The sequence below is a fragment of the Trachinotus anak genome, unplaced genomic scaffold (assembly GCF_046630095.1).
Source record: "Trachinotus anak isolate AG129_WGS33_773 ecotype Australia unplaced genomic scaffold, CSIRO_AGI_Tana_v1 ptg000028l, whole genome shotgun sequence".
Classification (NCBI taxonomy): Eukaryota; Metazoa; Chordata; class Actinopteri; order Carangiformes; family Carangidae; genus Trachinotus; species Trachinotus anak.
In genome coordinates, this window is record NW_027273879.1 from 18,847,306 (window position 1) to 18,868,221 (window position 20,916).

Genomic DNA, 20,916 nt, shown 5'->3' on the forward strand with positions numbered 1-20,916 from the left:
TGCCTGGGATGAGCCGTGAACTCTTGGAGGTGGATGAAATCTTCTCCGCTCTGAAGGTTCACGTCTGCGATTTATAGCTCTGCGATTGAGTTAGGGGAGTTTGAAACAACTTTTATTCCCTCGAAAAGATCAAGCTCTAAAACATGTGTCCTTCATTTTCCATAACGCAACCTGATAGTGTTATTCATAACACCCACACATGTCTTTTAAACTCCACACCTCCATTTGAAATCTTACTCCAGTAAAAGTAAAAGAGGTAAAAACAAAAATTTACTTGAGTGTCAAAAGTAAAATTACTCATAGTGAAGAGGAGTTTCACTGTCAGGTGAATGACAGGAGGGCAGGAAGAAAGAAACAGAAGTTACAGTATTTTCCATTCAAGACAAAGTCCATTAAAATACAACAGAAGACATGGACATATAAACATAACTTAACAAACATCCTCCACCAAAACTCTGAAGACCCAGAGACAGAAATGTTAGAAATTTATAAAGACAATGATACTAGAACAATTAAAAGAAACAAAGCATCAGAAGTATTTTTATTGTGAAAAGGTGGATGTTGATCACGCATGGCGTTCAGATTTACATGTGTCCCCTGTCTTTGTTTTCAAACAGATACATGTCACAGACAGTATCCTTGAAGATGACTAATCATCAGCCATCAACAAAGAAAATGGTCTTCACAACACCGGCTCAGTTAACCAGAGTTTAACTGTAGGCTAGAAAAATGAGCAGTGAGAGGTCCATAGAAAAGAGGCGCTGTGGAGCTACTCCCTTCTCAGCAGTCTTTCAGATATTCCAAAGGTGATTAACACAGGGTCAGGTTTTATCTCCACCCCCAATAACTTTGAATGGAATCGTAATCGAAATATCCCCCTACAAATATTCCGCAAACTGGGACACAGGGCATAACTGTGTAATAAGACGGCTTCCCATAAAGAAATATAATATATGACATATATGCTCGTATAACAAGTGTGAAGTTTATAACATATACGAAATAGTAAAAGTAGTTTATGTATGTTTATTAAAAAATATCTATATGATGAATTTTTATATGGTATAGCATGTTGCAACCACGCAACCATATTTGTAAAGGATATGCATTTAATTTATATATCCAAGCTTATTAAAACAATATACATATACAAATTCTATATGTTTCACACACACACACACACACACACACACATATATATATATATATATATATATATATATATATATATATATATATATATATGAATGTTTCTTATCAATTTCTCATTCATTTTAAATATGCATGTCTATCTTATTATTGACAGGGCTTGGGACAGATGTACTGTATATTTACGTAACCTACTGTGTGTCTACAATATAAGTTTACATACATAAACATACATATTTGTATGAGCTGGACAGATATGTCAATATATGGAATTGTTCCCGTTTCTAATAGGCTCCACATGTAATTTTTACATATATGTACATATATTTTTATTTCATATGTACATATATTTCATATTTGGGAGTTCAATATATGTAAATATATAACATTTGTGTTTGGGTTCTGTTGAGCCATATTTATCACATAATGGTAAGAAACATTTGGAACAAAGCATTTCTTTAATAAATTCTCCAAATTAAACTACAAAATGCTCTAATTTTGTACAGCACAAGGCAACTCAAATACTGTGCATCTGCAAAATTAATGTAACCCCTGCACATGTCTGTACAAATCAACCTGTCAGATAAATGAGTGGAATAAAACAGTTTCTCTCTGAGGTGCGCAGGAGCAAAAAGACACGAGACAGAAGTTGTTAAATTAAGTGCCAGGCCCTCAAAGCTCTTTCAAAGCACAGTCCTTGATTGATGTTGGATATTTTGGATCTCCCTGCAGTCGTCTCTCTGCTCTGTCAGGAACATGGAGTGGAGTATATTTTCCCTTTATGAACAATGATGGAAATTTACCTTCAGCGATGTGAAGAGAAGCTGCTGATGGGCACTTTGTGACTGTCACTGACCTTCTCTTCTGTTCCATAACCACTGGTGACACCCAACTCCACCGCCACCCTCCAGCTTGGTGCTGCGGGGCCGTGTCTATTCTCAGACGGCCCTGTGGTCAGGTGCCGACTGAAGGACACACTTGGGTTCACTCTCAGTCAGCGCGGCAGCGGTTAAAGAAGGAAGAGAGGCCCTCGTGGTTGTAGATTCTTTACTGCAAACACAATGAGCCATTTCAGTCTCTTTATGAATCCAAAATGTGCACCCTGCCGGAGTGTCCTTGAGCAAACACTTCAAAAACTCATTTATCGAGGTTATTTCTGTCTATGATTCAGCTCTGAAATTAATTTTTGTCATGTGCCTCATTCTCTCTCTTGTTTTAAGATGCTGACACTTGTTTCTTAACAAATTCAAAAACAACTCTGTTTGCTTTGGCAATAGGCGGAAATCATCTGACTGCACTGGCAGATTTGTTGAAGTTGTTTGATGAACAGTTTAATTGAGACCAGTTTACACTCTGTAATTACACTAATTATAAAATGCAATGCTGTCCAGATTATGTTATTTGGGAAAGGTTCTAACATTAGGCAAAGGAGGGGTACAGCCTATCACAGGGCTGATGTATAGAGACAAACAACCATTCACACTCACATTCACACCTACGGGAAATTTAGAGTCACCAGTTAACCTTAATGTGTATGTGTATGTCTTTGGACTGTGGGAGGAACCCGGAGAACCCGGAGGGAACCCACACACACGGGGAGAACATGCAAACTCCACACAGAAAGGCCCAAGTCTGCTGGGAGGTCTGAACCCAGAACCCCCATGTTGTGAGGCAGCGGTGGTAACCACTGCACCACTGTGCCACCAGTATCTAACATATAAGCCATATTTTGTTGATACTGCACAAATCTGCGAATAATTGAAAGAACATATTTCATTTGTTTTCTGGTAATTTTTCTATAAATCTTTTTTTTTTCTATAACTCTTGGTAACTGCAGCATTAAATAAACTTTTTTATGGTTATGTTTTCAGTTTAGGGAAATGTCATGGTCTTAGTTTAATGCAGACAAAATCCACAGCAGCTGGAAGCACAAGACGCAACGTGTTGACTTAACTGAAATTCAACCAAAAACACAATCTTTTTCTAACCTTAAGTCAAGTGGGTTTTTTTTTTTTTTTGTTTTGTTTAGTTTTTTTGCTAAACCACAGAGGGGGCTCAGGATGTGAGCAACAGTCTTCAGTGTCAGTGTCACATGCTTTGAACATCCCACCATCCTCCTTCCTATGAGCTCCGTGTGATGAATAAATGTAGCTCTTTCTATGCTCAAAAAAAGGTTGCAACATAAAATAAAATCCAGGCAGCAGTTAAATATTTCAATTTTGGCAATACAAAAAAAGTATAGAAATTTGTAGAGACAGGGTTGGTTTTAAATATATTTATTTTACTGCTGCTAGAGCTGTAGTCCCTATAAGTGGATATTGTGCAGTAAAATCAGATATTTGGGGAGAAAACAAATTTAATTGGTCGTCAATGTATATTTTATTGTCGTGTTCAGTATCTTTCAGCTTGCCCCATATGTAAATGAGCAACATTTTCTCGTTATGTTAAAATCGGTTCAGCCTGGTATTCAACGTACGGAAAAATGCTTGTAAAAAGCAATTAGACCAATATAATGTGAGATTATTTCAGCATCTTAGTGCTCTGTTTTTGGATTTCTGAAACCGTCACTTCATTCTGCCATAAAGAAAATGAAATGTTTTAATCTGAAGCCTTTTTTTTTTTTTGGTGATGAGGCTACGTTGGGACAAACGGGACTCGTGTCTGTCAGTCCAGCTAAAATCCTGCCTGCAGCACTGGTTGGGACACAATAGTGAATGAGCTTTTTTTTTTTTTTTTTTCAGTGGAGGTTTTTGCAGAGATGGTAAGCATTGCCAGCTGTATTCCCTCTATTCACTGTGGGTAGATGAAATAATGTGAGCACGTCATTTAACTGGACTTTAACCAGTGCTGAGAACACTGAAGGTGTTTGGGTTCATGCTCATCCCAATGTACTGAAAAGTAGCACAAAAAACCTACAGCACTGTTGCATTAAAATAAAATACAGTAAACACAAATGTCTTTGCCAGAAATAACTAATCAGGAGTTTTACATGCAGAGGAAGAAAATCACATAAAGTACAAAAACACAGAAATAAAAGAACGTAAATTGAGGTAATTGAGGTAGGGGAACATAATAAGTTCTTTAGTGTAATTTTGTGAAGCGAGCAAACACTCAAACAGCTCACAAGTTTAGCATTCATAATGTTCACTGTGACATTTTTAATGTTTCAGAATGTTTCTGACTGATGCACCTGCGCCTCCCAAATGAGATATCCTCACCCGTTTGAGCTCTTGTCTCCTGTTGTTATGGAAACTCACATATTAAATCAGTGATTGTCAGCTCTGCAGAATTACACTGGTAATTGAAATTCAACATAATAACCCACATTTATATAGAAGAGTTTGGTAACTGGCATCAAACTACTTCAGAGTTAAAGTCCTTTCACCTGCATGTGTTTCACATTGACCGACAGTGGATTGTGGGAACGTGTTGAACTGGACTTCCCACTGATAACTACTCTCCTGTTATCTGTGTTTTGGGTCTGAGGGGACTATATCTGTCAGACACGTCCACTTCCTGTTCTGTCTGCTCCACCGATGTCAAGAAATAAACATGCATTCAGTGTTAGCTGCTTCTCTCTGGAGGATATAATCAGTGTGTAAGACGGAAGGATTCCTCTTGTGTTTAAACTCTTATTGTGCGATTATGGAGGATAAAGTCAGGAACCTGTTCACAGTGGCAGGATTAGCTGCAGACAGACTCACTGTATCTGCTCTGCTGTTAGATAGATCAACTTTAAGAATGTAAAAGCTGCTGATTATCTTGAGTGGGAGATTCCTCACAGCTCATTGAAATACGAAATGAATTACGAAACACAGCTTCATTTTAAGCATTTCTAAGACTTTTTGAGGGGTTTTATTACCCTGGGAAGATATTTATGTTCTCATAAAAAAAGAAGAAAAAAAAAAACATGTAATCCTTTCCAAATCACCTCATTTGGAGATACATGGTTTACCCCATACAGCGATGTGACATCATGGGAGTGTTGTGCATGAGCTCAGGGATGAGCATCTGTGTGTAATCCTGCGTTAAACCACCTGAGAGATTGAAGGTGAGGAGGTAACCTGCTCCACCATTTTCTTTAAAGCAGTAAAAGCCTAGAAGCTGTTTTCTGTCAGTTTCTCCATCTGCAGCGCGCCTCACTCAGCGGACGCCTTAGCAGGAGGTGTGAGGAGCGTCACTTTCATTAACTCGGCTGTGAAGAAACCTGCCACCTTGAGAAAATGTCAGTGGCAGGAAGCGGAATCTGCTGGTTGCTGTTGTTTCATCTGAGGGAGCAGGAGATAAAGTGGAGACTGACATAGCAGCTGCAGTGGGTTTGTTTTCAACCGAAAGATACACTATGTGGCCAAAACTATGTGGACATTGTCGACTGCACTTTTGGTCTGGGGTTGTTTTTCATGGTCTGGGCTAATTCAGTTAATGCAACAGCATACCATCATATTTTAGACAATAATGTGTTACTGTTTTCCCAGCTTTGCGGCAACATTTTGGCGAGGGCCCTTTTCCTGTTTCAACATAACAGAGCAGTGTGGAAGAACTCAACCTCAGCCCCATCCAACTCTTTTTGGATGAACTGGGACACCGAGTGTGAGCCAGGCCTTATCACCCAACATCAGCACTGGACCTCACTAACGCTCTTGTGGCTGACCAGGAGCAAATCCAAAATCTTGTGGAAAGTCTGAAGTCAGCACAAAGATGACTGCTTTAGCAGCAGATTCTGCTACACAAAACTTTATTTTAAAGCTTTTTTCCAAACTTCTTTTTGTCTCTAAAAGGTAATAAAACCTGCCAAAATTCTCAAAACTGCCTCTATGGTATTTCCCACTGCAGTAGGTGTCTCCAGGACCACATTTTGTCATGGTGAGACACACACACACACACACACACTGTCATGGCTGGTAATAAAACAGTCAAGAAGTAAAAATCATGTGCATCCAGTGATGAAGGTTCGCGAGTGGACATAGCTTTGTTTCAAGGGGTCACATGTAAAAAGGCTGGGAACCTCTGGCATGCAGTACAGTATGGTTGCAATGTTTGGGTGTCCACATACTTTTGGCCTTGTAATGTATTCAATCCCCAGATGGACAAAAAACACCTGCTGTGTAGACATGCCATTAGATTTACCCAGGTGCACTTAATAAACCAGCAAATGAGTGAATGGCATCAGTGAATTCTCTTTTAAAGGAGAATTAGGGTCAAAAACATTTTCTCATCTTATAACTAATTTCTAAAACAAAAAATTAAAGCAGTCACCAATCAATAGGAAGCAATTCAAGACCAAAAGCCAAATAAGACAAAAATGAAGGATCTTAAAAATACATAAATAAAAAATGGAAGTAAAATACAGATTCAAACTTGAAATTAAATTAAAATGATTATCTTTATTCCAATGTCAGACACAATGTCTGGTTGATAATGGCCCAAGCCAACAAATGTGGGCTATCAGGAGCAAAAATTAGTGTCATACAGACAATTACCCTGAACTGTGTGTCACATAGTGGAAGAGAACAGACAGACAGTCTGAGTTTGAGTTTTCTTTGCTGAGTCTCACAGAGTCTGACACCTGCAAACATGGCAAAGCAAAGAGGAGTGATTTCATTTCACAAACCTGTATCCACTTGACTCTTCCTCGGGTCAGGGGCATTATACTAAATTTGAGCACCTGTGAGCACAATGCTCTGCAAACACATAATGGGCATCCACACACTTGGCCGCTGTCTACTGACTTGCAAGGAAAATGACTGCTTTACCTCCAAGGGATTATAAATGGTACAAAGCTTACCTTCATTAAAGGTCCCATATTGTATAAAGTGAGATTTCTAGTCTAGTCTTTTTTTATTATAAAGCAGGTCTAGGTTCTATATTAATACTGTGAAAATATCAAAGCCTCAGTCCACAGACAAATGTACACAGCCTGTATTCAGAAAAGTCTTAAAACGAGCTGTCAGGACTTCTATAACGTTGTGATGTCACAACAAGCAGCAGCAGTCACTGCTCTCAGCCATGCCCCAAGCCCCGCCCACCTGGACCCACCTTGCAGGATTTGGTTTCCCAAATCCCAAGTGTTTATCTGAAATCTGCAATATTTTTATTTGATCACTCAGAAAACAGTCAGCCAATCAGAAGAGAGACTCAGAGATTCTTAGAGAAGCCTGAGAGAGGAAATTGAAATGGTTTTTGGTACTTAAAACCAAAAATATATCTTCTTATGGATACTAATACTTAAAAAAAGGTAGCTAACTGGACTGAATAAGTGCTCATATTTTTGGTCATTCAAATGATTATTAGATCTCTCGGAAAACAGTCAGCCAATCAGAAGAGAGGCTCAGATCCTCTCTTCTGATTGGCTCACCAACCTGTTCTTACTAGAGCTCCAGAGAGAAGCCTGAGAAAGGGGATGTAAAACTACATGAGATGGTTTTTGGTTCTTAAAACCACAAATATATCTTCTGATGGATATCAACACTTTAAATAAAACACTGGAAAAGTGTAAAATATGGGACCTTTAAACCTAAATATGCAAATATTGTTTGCTGATGCTAATATGGAAATGTGAAGTCAGTCCCTGGTTTGAAGCCTCATTTGATGCTCTGACCATCTTCAAAGATAAAAACATCATGTACTCTCATCTTGTTGTTGAGGAAAGCTAATGAGGAAAAAAATCCTAAATATATTGCTGACAGACTTTCAGGATGTACTTAATGCTTAAAAATAAAATAAATCATAGCTTTATATAAGGAAACATTGACTGGTGCTGAGGTCAAAATGAGATAAGACTGAGCTGAAATCTCTTAATATCCAGCATACTTAACAGACCACTTTGACACCTTCTAATTCATAATCCTTCATTTTCCTGATTAATTTTCTTGTCATCTTGGTCTTAAGAACGTCTCAAGAGGCTCCTGTTAATTTGATCTCACAGGGAGAGCCCTCTGTAATATCTCCACTTTAATTCTCAACGCTTCCTGTTCAAACTCTTATTCCTGTCCTCTTCAGTTTAGCTGAAGGCTCGAGCAGATGGAACTGGTCGACGGCCCTCGGTAAATGAATCATTTTTGGGGGAGCAAGATGTAATATCAGCAGCCAAACAATTGCACCACCTCTTCAGAGACGTTGACCTTCGACAGTGAGGCAGCGCAGCCGCAAACCCCGAGGACAAACCCATTTCAGAAATCATCATGGAAAATCATGTTGGCTGTGTGTGAGGACAGAGAGGGGCTGGCTGTATTACTGAACTCCCCCGTATTCTGATAATAGAGACCACACAATGGTACGTCGGCCAATTCTCTGCCCCGCTGTTAAAATGAAGCCCTATTCAGTTTTATGTAGGCCATCTGTAAGTCTACTCAAACCTAAAAATAAAGCCTGAGTGGAATAGAACATATTCATTGCTCTCTGCTGTTGCTGTAGATGGCTCCGAGCTGAATGGGCTCTCTGAAAGGAGAGAGCTGAGCCAGAGAAAACACAGAGCACGGCACTGTGATTGACTCAAGGCTGGAGAAATGGGCTAAATCTATTATTCAGACACATACAGGACTGAAGTGTAAAGTCTATACCTTAGAAAAAAAAATCAATATTGGCAAACTGGTCCCTTGTCCTGGTGCAGCACAGTGTGGAGCATCATGATTGATAATTAGTTGTTCCTCTCTACAGCTGATCTGATGTGTAGTGGCATGTTTGAATAATTTGTTGTATTAAATCACGGAGCCAGTTCTGTGTGATGATGCATAAATGGAGCCAGCAGGACGTCTTTCTGCAGTGGCTGTATTTTTTCAGTAGCAGCTGATGTTGTGGTGTTACCAGGGCAGGCTTAAAACTTCAGGGGCGTAAACACCACAACTGGAACTTGTTGTTCAGCACAGCACAGTTCTACAGTGGCAGATAGCTACATTTGTGTAAAAAGTAATGGTAAGGAAAATAGTTTGATGGTCAGCTATCAAAACTGTGCAACAGATAAACAAGTTGTGAACCCATCATTTCAATTTTTGGCAGATTTCTTGCCCTTAAAGGAGCTTTTTGTTTTTGCTCGTGCTACATATCCAGTGTTAGCATTAACATCTGTTCACTTACCAGCCTTGTCAAGAGCTTCAGCCATTGTTGCATGTGCAAAACAAGAGGTTATACTTCTTCAGGAGAAAGACAGTTTTTGGCTGGTAAAAGAATAAAGTTTGATGCTGAACTCGCAATGTTTCTTCTGGACTGGTAAGCCGTTACCTTACATAAGGTTTAAAAGATGCTACAGGCCTAGTGCAGCAGGCTACCACTCTACCTGTTAGAGGATGCAGAAGAAGAACGTTCTCTGGACAAATATGTTTATTTAGTTGTCTTATCCATTTCAGCTAATGAAATGCATTTCAGAAGTCTATGTGATTTAAAGGTAGCTCAGCCACACCAAATGAGGAGAATTTTAGAATCAAGAGGCTGAGATGGGAGGCACTACTTCTCAACTAAGCTAGACTAGTTACCATTTACTTTAGGAGTTAGTCTAGATTTTTTTCTGCACAAATCACAAATCATGAACTTGGAGTTTTAAATTTTCCTTTTACAAACTCATGCAGACCACACTGTTGTTGAAACGTCATTCTCATAAATGCAGTAAATGCCTGACAAGACTTGTGAAAATAGCAAGTGAAAGCAGAGAAAACATGCCACAACACAAAATGGAGCACAGTGAATTATTGTCTTTAACAGAGAGCTTAATGACTCTTATTTCAATTACACTTACAAAAAAGTCTCTTAAAGTTGATTTTCACATTTACAGGTTCTGGTTCTGCCAGTGTTAAACAAATGTGTTGTGTACTTGTGTTCACAACATCAGCTAACAACTTTGATTTCTCAACGAGAGAGAAAGTTAACCCATGACATGCAAAACAACAGTGCAAATAATCCGTGCAGACATGCAAAGATGTAAATTATAATGGAACATTAGACCTGTTAGTGGTAGAAATAGTGGTAGTAAGAGGGTTTAGGTGGTGTAAGTAGATGGTGCCTCCTAGCAGCCTGTGTTACGGTAACTGTTACACAACAACAACATGAAGCTGAAACACATGGGACAGCATGGAGCTGCAGGCGGTGCAGAGGCAGGTGTTCTCCCAGCCCGGGGCCCCAGGAGGCCACCTGGCACTCGGGTACACACACACACACACACACACACACACACCCACACAAACACACACAGTTACTGTATGCAGACACACACTTCACAACAGTGTCACTGTAAGAGATCCCAGGAGCCAGCTCACAGACAGGGCAGCTCTACAACACACACCTAAACATACACACACACACACACACACAACCTGTCACTGAGGAGTTGACCTCTGCCCCGGTAGAATTAGTACAAAGTGGTACAAAGTAACTGGAACAGTCACTGGAGTTGTGGAAATCAAATCTGGAGCAGCTTATTGTAAGTTGTTTCTGCACCAATCACTTTGGCAAATAATGATTATTTCTGTCAGGAATGTTGTGTTAATGCAGTTTAACATGATATTTACTGCTACAGTAATCAAAGCAGGAACATTCAGCATCTGCAAGAAAAACTGTTGCACTTCCAAAAATAAGAGATAAATACAAAAAAGAGAGATGAGCAACAGGTAGAAATATGCATAAACACTGGTGTGCTTATAGTCAAGTGTACCATGTCAATGAGACCAACAAGTAAATGTTGACGCGATGATTTTGAATGTGCTACTCTGCCTCTGTCTATATTTCTGAGTGGCTCCTATGTATACAAGCAGCTTTATATGGAAAGTCATGAGAGAATTGTTGACTTATTGCTTATAAACATCAGGTCCCATGTTCCTTCCTCCGAGCAAACGTACAAACACTCTCATGTTAAGTCTTCCAGGCTCAAACTCTGCAGTGATGAATTTTGAATTTCAACTGATGTTATTGTTAATGGGAGCAGTAAAAGTGAGGTTTGACGACGGGCTCAAGTACCAACCTCTCACAAATACAGACTGCATATAAACTGCTGCAGGCTATGTTTAAATATCTGGCAGCCTGGTTGCTGCTTAAGGGTCTGCAAATGTCAGGGTTACCACAGAAAAGGACCAAGGCTCTGAAAAAGTGCTGAGCTGCTGCGGCATCGCCTCATTTAGGAAATGTAAGAACAAGGCAGTGATTTTACATTAGTCTTTGTTAATGACTGTGTCAAAGTAAAATATGTAAACACTCATATCAACAACACAATTCTAGTTGTCTAAATATGACACTCTCCTCCTGAAAAAAACACAAGCCCATAGGTTCAGGTTGGTTCAGCAGTTGCCATAGTTACGTTTTATTGTTAGATGACATCTAGTGGTCATAGCAATCATGACAGGAGCCAAGGGGAATGTGCGGTGACGTAGTTTAAAGAGCAACAAAGTCCACGTCAGGAGGAGGTTTTGGTGGATGGATGGGTCAACAAAAAACAGGAATATGATTCAGGAGAACGGTGTTCGATTCCTATGTGGAAGTAGCAGTTTATGTTATTTCTATTAATGCTAACCGATAACCACATTGTTATTATTATAACCAGAGTAGAACTATACAAGGACGATCAGGGGGTCAACTTTTAGCTGGGGGTGGGGGTGGGGGGGGCAGTGCATCAGTGCAACCATAGTAACCCACTCACACACATTCTTGCGTGTGCACAGCATGAGAGGAGCAGCGGCAGGGAATAAATGACAATAACAGATCTGTGGATATGTCTCACTTTGCTCTGATGGTCTGAAGAACTCGCTGCTGCTCTGTCTGTGTCTGTGCACCGTCAGCAACATTAAACTTACCACAGAGCAAAATTATTTTACCAAGTGTCTAATTGTGCTACTCGTGCCATTAGAGATGAGACGTTCAACTAATGTAAGGTTAAGAAGTGGTACGGTCCACTTTAGGGGTGTCTGAAATCATATTGTACGATTCTTTCAGGCATGAATATGAGAAATATACTGTAACATTTACAATTATAGGTAAGAAGGATATATAAATGTTTCAACCCTCCTGAACTGTTGTTTTTACCTCTTTTAGGGGGAAGGTCAAGCCTTAATCGGGTGGTCAGACCCCCCCCCCCCCGTAATTCAAACCCTGATTATAACCATGACAGCAAAGATCATCTAATATTGAGAAAGTACTTACTTTAACCCAAATCATCTTTTCCAAAACATAACCAAGTAGTTTTAGTGTCTAAACATAACCAAGCCATGACTGTAATTATAGAAACCATGGTGACGAAGGTAGGTACGTCACATTTGGTACAGTCTGCATGGTTATTATTGTAACCCTGACAACTGAGGTCCGGTACGCCAGCCGCTGTAGGGGCACTACTTCAGGAGACACTCCTATGGATCATATCAGAGGGTTGAAAAAAATGACGTGTGTGGTTGTTCGGGTTGGAGGTTTTGTTGCCAAATGCACAAAAACACACTAAATTAGCCATTAAATTAGTGCTGGTGCACTGCTATAAAACATCTTTGTCCTAAAAGTTTGTTATTAAAACAAGTTTTAAAAAAATCTAGAGTGCCAGTGCCAGTGAGTTTCCAAATTAGCCTGCATCAGGTGTCATTTTTCTTCATGCTATTGCATTAACTCTGTTTGTCTGATTTGCAGGACTCTGGAAACACAAACATTACTTGGTAAGAAAGTTTTTTGCAGTGTGTAGCTGGTGTGGTTTTAACAGAATAAGAGAAACCGCAGCAGTCTGGTGTCTTATCTGTGGGAATCATTTTGTTGATAATTAAGGGTTCATACATAAGACGGCAACTTAATATTTAACAGGAGAGTATAAACCCTGATTCTCAGCTGGCCCATCGTGTTGAAGCTTTTAAACTGGCAATTACATCACCGCAGCCCCAGCTCCACTTTTGACACTTGTGTTTGCTCAGTCTTTAACTGTTTAAGCCTCATTAGGACTAATGTTTGTTTGGCCTTTTAGTTCATTTATTTTCCCTATAATAAAAAGACAAAACACTGAGGGCACTTCAGGATCTTAACAACTGCACAGATCCTCCTGAGGAAACACTGGAAAAAGTCAACATGAAGAGAGAGATAGTGGGTGGTGTTGAGTGTGAAAAGGTTTGCAGTGTTTTTCTGGTTGAACGACATGTTTCCTCCCAACAATACATCATGACACATATTTAAACCTTCAGTGCACTAATAGCAGACACATGTGTGAGTTTATTAGAGAGCTCAAAGAAGTCCTAAAAACCACCAACACACTGGCTGGCTAACAGAGCAGGAAACAGACAGGTCCTGCAATCGTGACAACTGATCACAGGTGTCTGCAAAGTTAAACACTTAAAGGCTCCATTTACATATGACTTGTACAGTCAACTTAAAGAAAAACATTTCAGGTTCATTTATAATTTATTGAGTAAATAATAAGTAAATTGTGTTTATACAGCAGGTTTCTAAAAGCAAATGCTTAAGAGAGACAGAGGACGGAGAAACCATGACTGATTTTGAGACTTAAAGGTGCCACATGTTACACTTTACCCATGTTTTATTAGAAGTGTTGATATTCATAAGAAGATAAATTAGTGGTTTTAAGAACCAAAATCCATCTCAGTGTAGTTTTACATCTCCTCTCTCAGGCTTCTCTCTGGAGCTCTAGCAACAACAGGTCAGTCAGCCAATCAGAAGAGAGGATCAGAGCCTCTCTTCTGTGTTCTGAGTGATTGAATGAAAATATAGCAGATTTCAGGTAAACACTCAGAGAAACCAAATCCTGCAAGGTTGGATGGTGGGTCCAGGTGGGGTGTATTACATTTGGTGCATGGCTGAGGTGGTGACTGCTTTGTTGTGACATCACAGAGTTACAGAAGTCTTGACAGCTCAGTGTCTTAATACAGGCTGTGTGCATTTCTCTGTGGACTGAGCACTTTGATATTTTGACATTTAGACCTGCTTTATAATCAAAAAAGAGATGAAAATTCTACTTTATACAACATGGGACCTTTAAGACCGAAATTTTTGTGAGCTAAAAGAAAAACAAAAACTCTTATGTCTGATGTTACCTGACAATTTCCCCTGGAGATCATTTAAAATTGTTTTACTTCATCTTACTCTTTAAAAGTGAAAAATACCTTAGGTCTAAAGTGCCAAGATGATGTTAATCTGCAATTTCCTTGTGATACTTGCAGGACAAGTTGGTTTACTATTGTATGGGAAGCTAATCATAAACATGCTAACTGCAGGAAACATGCTCATGCCAATCAGATATAAAAGCTTACCAAGCTAACTCACTTGAATTGACCGTTGCTGACTCAGCCACAAACAGGACGGTAACAGTTTAAGACACATATTTGTAACATTATAACATTGACTTTTCTCTCCAACCACTATTCTTCTGTGGAGTTTTTTGGCCAGCACAACAGGATGATATGGAATTTGATGGTAACACAGCTAAAGGCTATGATAGCTTGCTCTGATGTAAACTCTCCACTTCTTCATTCCCTTTAGAGCTCAGCTCTATGATGGTGTTATTGGCTATTGGTATGATTTCCCAAGTCAAAGTTTGCCAAAGTTGAACTCAATGTGAAAGATTCCCACAGATTCATATCATCCCTGCTGATCCTGGCAGTTCCACTGAAATGAACTGATTATGTAGTGAAATTTCACTATGTTAAAAGCTGGTGTCTTCATCTGATACTGTGGATAAGTGGTTCCTAATCTGGAGGTTAGGAGCCAACAGTGGGTTGCAAGATAAATCTAAGGGGTTGCAATTACCAAGACAGAAAATAAAGCGGATCAGTATATCTCTGTGTTTTTATGACTTTTCTGTAATCTTCTCTCTTTCATTGTAAAATACTGGATGGATTTACCTCTTCAGGCCTATTTGAATGAACAGCTCAGAGGGTAACAGGTGAGAGCGACTGCTGTATGTGCACTAACTTTAAAGATATACTGTAACTGTGGGATCTCTGATAATCCTGGTAGCCTTGCTTATGAGAAAAAAGATTGTTGGTTCCTAAGGTATTCTGTTTTGCTCTTTTTCAGAACAGACACACCTACATAGTTGCCCACCTGTGTGGCATCTGTGTGGGCGTCTTTATCATTGTTACCCTAACAACAAAGGTTAGGTACACCTGCCGCCAGTACACTCCAACAGGTTGTATTAATGACCTACACTGGGGTCCAAAAGTCTGAGAGCAGGCTGGTGTTTTTCAGTCCTTTACCCAACTCTCGTAAATACTTGAAGAACACACAGATGTGCTGTGAATCTAGAAGTTCTTCCTGTTTTTACTTTTTACAGTCCATTTTACTGCCTCACATTGTTGCAGCTGGGATCACTCTGTTGTGGGTTTTGGTCATAGGGAGCTTCCTGAACAGAAACACATCACCCCCAAGCTGTACTGCCTGTTTACAATGTGATAATCTATAGGACCAAAGCTGTCCAGTCAGAACTTCTGTACAGTAAAATAAAAGTGAACATACACTTTGTTGTGAGCTGTGTGAAACTGTACCATTTGACTTTGTATGTCTGAGTGTGACACTGCCTTTGGTCTGTTTACACTGATACTAAGACACTTTAATTTTAATTGTATTTCTGATTGCTTGTTTTGAAATGTTTCCTTAAATGACCTGCATGTTTTATTTTGCTGCCTTGTGTAATGGGGTTTAGAAAGGTGCTCTATAAATAAAGTTTATTATTATTATTTTAGTAAAAAAGCCAAATGTGTATTGCTTTACTTGGATTAAATAAAGATACTTAACAACCAAGTTTTGATATACAGAGAGATACTGGAGTCTGGTTTAAAGGGGAAATCTGAGAACTATTAGCCAGGCTAGTGCTGTGGTTCTCAGGATGGAAATGATGGTCGGTCAGTCAGTCCACTACAATGGTCCTAACTGAAATATCATCATCACAAATATTGGATTGCCATGAAAACAGAGAGCCATAGTCCCCAGAGGATCAATCCTATAAACTTTGGCGATTCTCTGACTTTTCATAATTTCAGTCTGGCTGTAAAGTGCTGTAGACTAAAGCTCCACTCTCACCAGTGTTTAATTCAGTTCACAGTGAATTTAAATTTAAAGTTTGACAAACTGTTTTAATTCCTGACAGCGCTGAACTGTGAGGAAATGGAGAGCTGGAGAGTCCAAACTGGAGGGAGTTATTGTTAGCAGCTGTGTGGCACCATCCACTTGCATTTAAAAAGTCCTCCACAAAACAGGCACAGTTTGTGAGACAGGAGTCGCTGATGGAAGTGCATCTTTTGAATAAACTGTGTGAACTAATTGTCCCGCAAATGGCAATTAACAAGCTAGTTAGCTTGAAGAAGTCTCCTCTTCAGTAAGTCTTTATTGAATGAAATTACAATCTTGAGAACGGAATACCAGAGGGAGTAAGAGGCCCAGCAGCCAGAACACAGAGAGAGGCTCTGTGACATGCTTGGACTGAGTATGTTCCCAGCTCCATAGCATAGCACTGACTAACAGTAATAGGAGAAGGATTAACTGTAATAAGTGTAATACTGATTGAGCACTGGTGCTGTCACTGGAAAATAGGATGATTACTAGATTTCACCAACAGCACTTTTGAGATGTGGCTAAATTTTTATTTCTAAACCAACACACAGGGAAAAAGGGACTTGTAAAGGTCACGTCTGGATCCTTGAGTCACCAGTTAGCTCTTTCTTTTTTTTATGGTCGCATTTTGATTAGTTTGTTTTTATTCATTTGCTTATTTTCGTATGTTAGCATTGTAATATTTAGTTCTTGGTTAGTTTGCACTGATGAGTGCTGCCCCCTGGTGTGTTGATGGCAGCGTGTACAGTTTCTTATTAACCAACTAAGGTCTATAGCAGCAGTTCCCAACCTATTTCAACTAATTGCCCACATGAAAATCTAAAAAATGTTGGCGGGCTACATCCAAGCCCATAGCATTATGAACGCCAAAGAAAACGCTCTCAGAGCACTTTTTATTTTAACACTAACAATCGAACATTCGGGACTGATCTGAAAGCAGGGGAAACACCCAGGAAGTCACCAAAGTAGCGCTATCACAGTGATAGGCCTTAACATGACAAAAAAAAGCAACAAAAGAAGGTTTTAAATGTTTGTAATTTTTTTCATGAATGTTTTTATCATTCCTTTACAAAAGAAAAAAAAATTAAAATAATATTTTTATTTTTATTTGTCTTAATTACATGTTTTTCTCACCAAAATTTTACTGTTTTGCAAATGATTTGTTGGCCCACTTGCAATACCTTCATGGAACCCTGATGGGCCCACAGCCTGGGAACCACTGGTCTATATCATGATCACCATCAATTCAGGTCTCACATTTATTGGCAATTTATAAGACATAAATTATTAGTTATTAGCTTCTAGGTACCACTGTTAGTTAATAATTAACAAATACATCTTTCAACTCCCTCTCTATTTTTATTACAACCAAGCAAACAGTGTGTACATGAAAAGGCTTTTTTTTCCGCCACCAAAACATCATTTAACATCTCAGGAACAAGAAAAACTGTTTTCAACCTTAATATATTCTTATAAAATTAACCAATAAAATATTTGTATTTTTTTTTTCAATCTGTCATATATTAAGAATGTTCTATATTTTCATGGGAGAACAAATTAAGTGATTTATGTGTATACATGTATTGGTACATGTGTGTTCTTCATTTAAACATGGTTCTGGGATGTTTACATGAGAAGTTATTAAGCATTAAATGGACAGGTATAAAACTGTGTGTAAAATCAGGTGGAAATCAGATATTGGAGAAATGGTGGAAATAAGTCGTCTCACTCTGTTCTGTTTCATTTCAGGGAATCCTGGAAATTAATAAATAACTCAAATAAAAACATAAAATTTTATGTTATTTAGGGAGAAAATGAATAATCTGCCTGACATGGCAGAGGCCGTAATTAGACCTCAGACACCATATGGAGGGGCCGGATATTCTCAGACATTGTGGCCTCTATAACTCATACACAAACCCCTTAAAACACACACACACACACACACACACACACAGAATAAAATAAAACCCACAGCACCGCTCAGACAGACAGGAGCATGTTCAGCACACCCTCAGCTGGTGTTTGGTCTTCTACATTCCTTCCTTTGTGAGTCCGCAGTTTGAGCCCCCCCACCTCCTCCCCCTCCTCTGTTTGACATTCCTTCCTTTTATATGCCTTTTCATTGTTAATTATCCTGAATGTTTTTATTGCTTGGCTAATTAGCATAGCTTTACAGTGAGGTGACACCTGGTCCTGTTTCCCATGCTGCAGTACAGTGCCGCTAACCACGGCCTGGGGATCAGGAGTGTGTAGTTGTATGGTGGCTTACAGACGCCTGCTCTCATGGTTTGATGGATGAATAAGCGTGGTCCATTAGTCATGCAGTGCCACTAAGAGGCTCCACTCCCAGGGCTGAACAGGTCAGATAGAGACAGCCGATTATTACCAATGAAAAATGAAACTGCACAAGTTTTTGTTTGAGTTTGGATGTTTGGCAGGGCCATGTCCAGTGTGGATGTCTGGCTTTCCTCATCCCCTGCTGCGCATTTCATTTATTTATTTATTTTTTTGGCAATTATATATTAAGGGAAAAATCCCACAAATGCTCAACAAACAAACAGATCAGCTAACAAAGAGAAAACAAATTAGCAATACTTCAAATGCCTCCAATATCATCAGAAAACAACAACAATGCTCTACACTCTTGACACTTTCATAAATGAAAAGAAGTGTTTGTGGTCTGACATTAAAAAAATGTTACTGATGATTTAAGCGGTGTGCATGTGTTCAGCTGCAGTTTTATGTTTTCAATATAAGACAGATAAACAACCAGATTATTATGAATTTTAGAAATAATTGATTCATAATTAAGATAAACGCTTGTTTAATTCTAACACCTTGTGAACATCTTTATTAATTAATAATTGATACATTATTAATTTATTATATATTAATTAATAATATATATACTAAACATTAACAGCTGGGCACTGTAGTTTTTAGGAAACAGCAGTGTTTAGTGCATTTGGGTGGGTCTATTTTCAGTGGCGGATTAATACACATGTGGGTCTCTAATGAGTATTTACGTACATGTTTGATGTTTGTGGGACTGAATAAGAATAAACTATGTCTGTGTGTCTGTGTGTGTGTTTGTGTGTGTGTGTGTGTGGTAATGAAGGAAAAGTCACCATGTGCAGCAGTGCAGCTCACTGAAGTGTTTTAACATGTTATAGACAATAAAACCTTTTTCTTCTTTTAATTGGTAAAATTTAACAGCAGTACACACCACGAAATAAACAGCCTACGAAGAAAACACTAGATTACAAGGACTTTCGGAAAAATAAAGGATGAGATATGTCTGTGAGTTTATATTGTGCAGGTTTGGTGAATGTGGGTCAGAGGTGGACATGAACATTTTAGCTTCTTTGTGTGAGAGTTTGTGTGAGGCAGGTGAGCATGTGTGTGTCTGCAAACAACAAGCAGGCACATTAATACTAATCCTAGTAGTTGTAGTAAAGATGGTGATGATGAGAAAGATAGATAGAGAAAAAAAGGGAAAAGGAGAAGAGAAAAAAGGAATGGAGCTCTATGACAGATAGACAGTAACAGTTAGTAAAGTATAGGTAAGTAGGTAAGTATGGAAGTATGGAGGACAAGTTTGCCAATGTTAAAATAAAATAATTTATTCCAATGAAATTTTCAATTTGTGTGAGCATAATGTTTCAAAACATAAAAAAATAATCTAAAAAAAATCCTATTTTCATTTTAGTGCTTGAAAATGCATACTACATAAAAATCAAAATGATCAACTCTACACCCAAAGCATAAGCATAGATAGATAGTTGATCAGTTTTTTTCCTGGGATTTGTTGACAAAAACCTTTAATTATTGCCTTCCTTGTCTTTTCAGAGAGGATTCATTATATTAACTGTTATGACATGTTAAAGGCTCTATGTGTAGAAATGTTCATCTTTAACGCCTCCTAGTGGTAGTACCGAAAAAGAAACTGTGGCAGACAATTACAGCAAACATGTTAGCTAATCTTAGCTGTCTTAGCTAAAGTATCCTAATTGCTGGCTCCAATGCAGTTAGAAAATGACGTGTTATAGATATGAAGTGTGATAGTTTCAGGTCAGATGATCCTCCTGATCACCTCGTGTGCAGTGAGGCTGTTTGTCAAAAGGCCATCGAATGAAGAAGTCGAGATAAAGGCTTCATTTGAAATTTGCCGGGGTCATCTCTCTCTGTCTCCCCACAGGGTCTTAAATCACTCACAGTAGATTGCTCACTGAAGAAATAAGCATATGTCAGAGCCTTTTGAAAAGCAGCTAAATGCTGGAAATAAATTTGGCTCAGTCTGATGGTGAGAAGTTGATTCAGGAGGGGTTGACTGTACAGATGTTACGACGCCTTGATTCTCACAGTGCTGGAATGTTCTGGAAATGTTTATAGTCAGTGTTTACTCTGAATCCCGCTGTCTAAAGACAAGGACACATCCATGTCTCTCATGTCAAATGAAAGTATACTTAATGTCCAAACCAATGAGTTTCTTTCAGAGGAGCCTCAGCAGTCCACCGCAGTGGCAAAATGTTTCAGTCTGCTCTCTCTCCGTACTGTGCTGTCAAACCTCTGGCTGATAATCCAAACTCACACAGGCGAGTGAAAGTGAATATTTGTCTTGGCTTCTAATGTGTCAGGGAGAAAATTAGCCATGTGTTATAATAACAGCACGCGTCAAAGTCCTGCAGTAACGTACACGCTCGCTCCTCCGGAGGAGAGAGCCGGGGCGTTTGAAGGGAAGCTGGAAACACACCG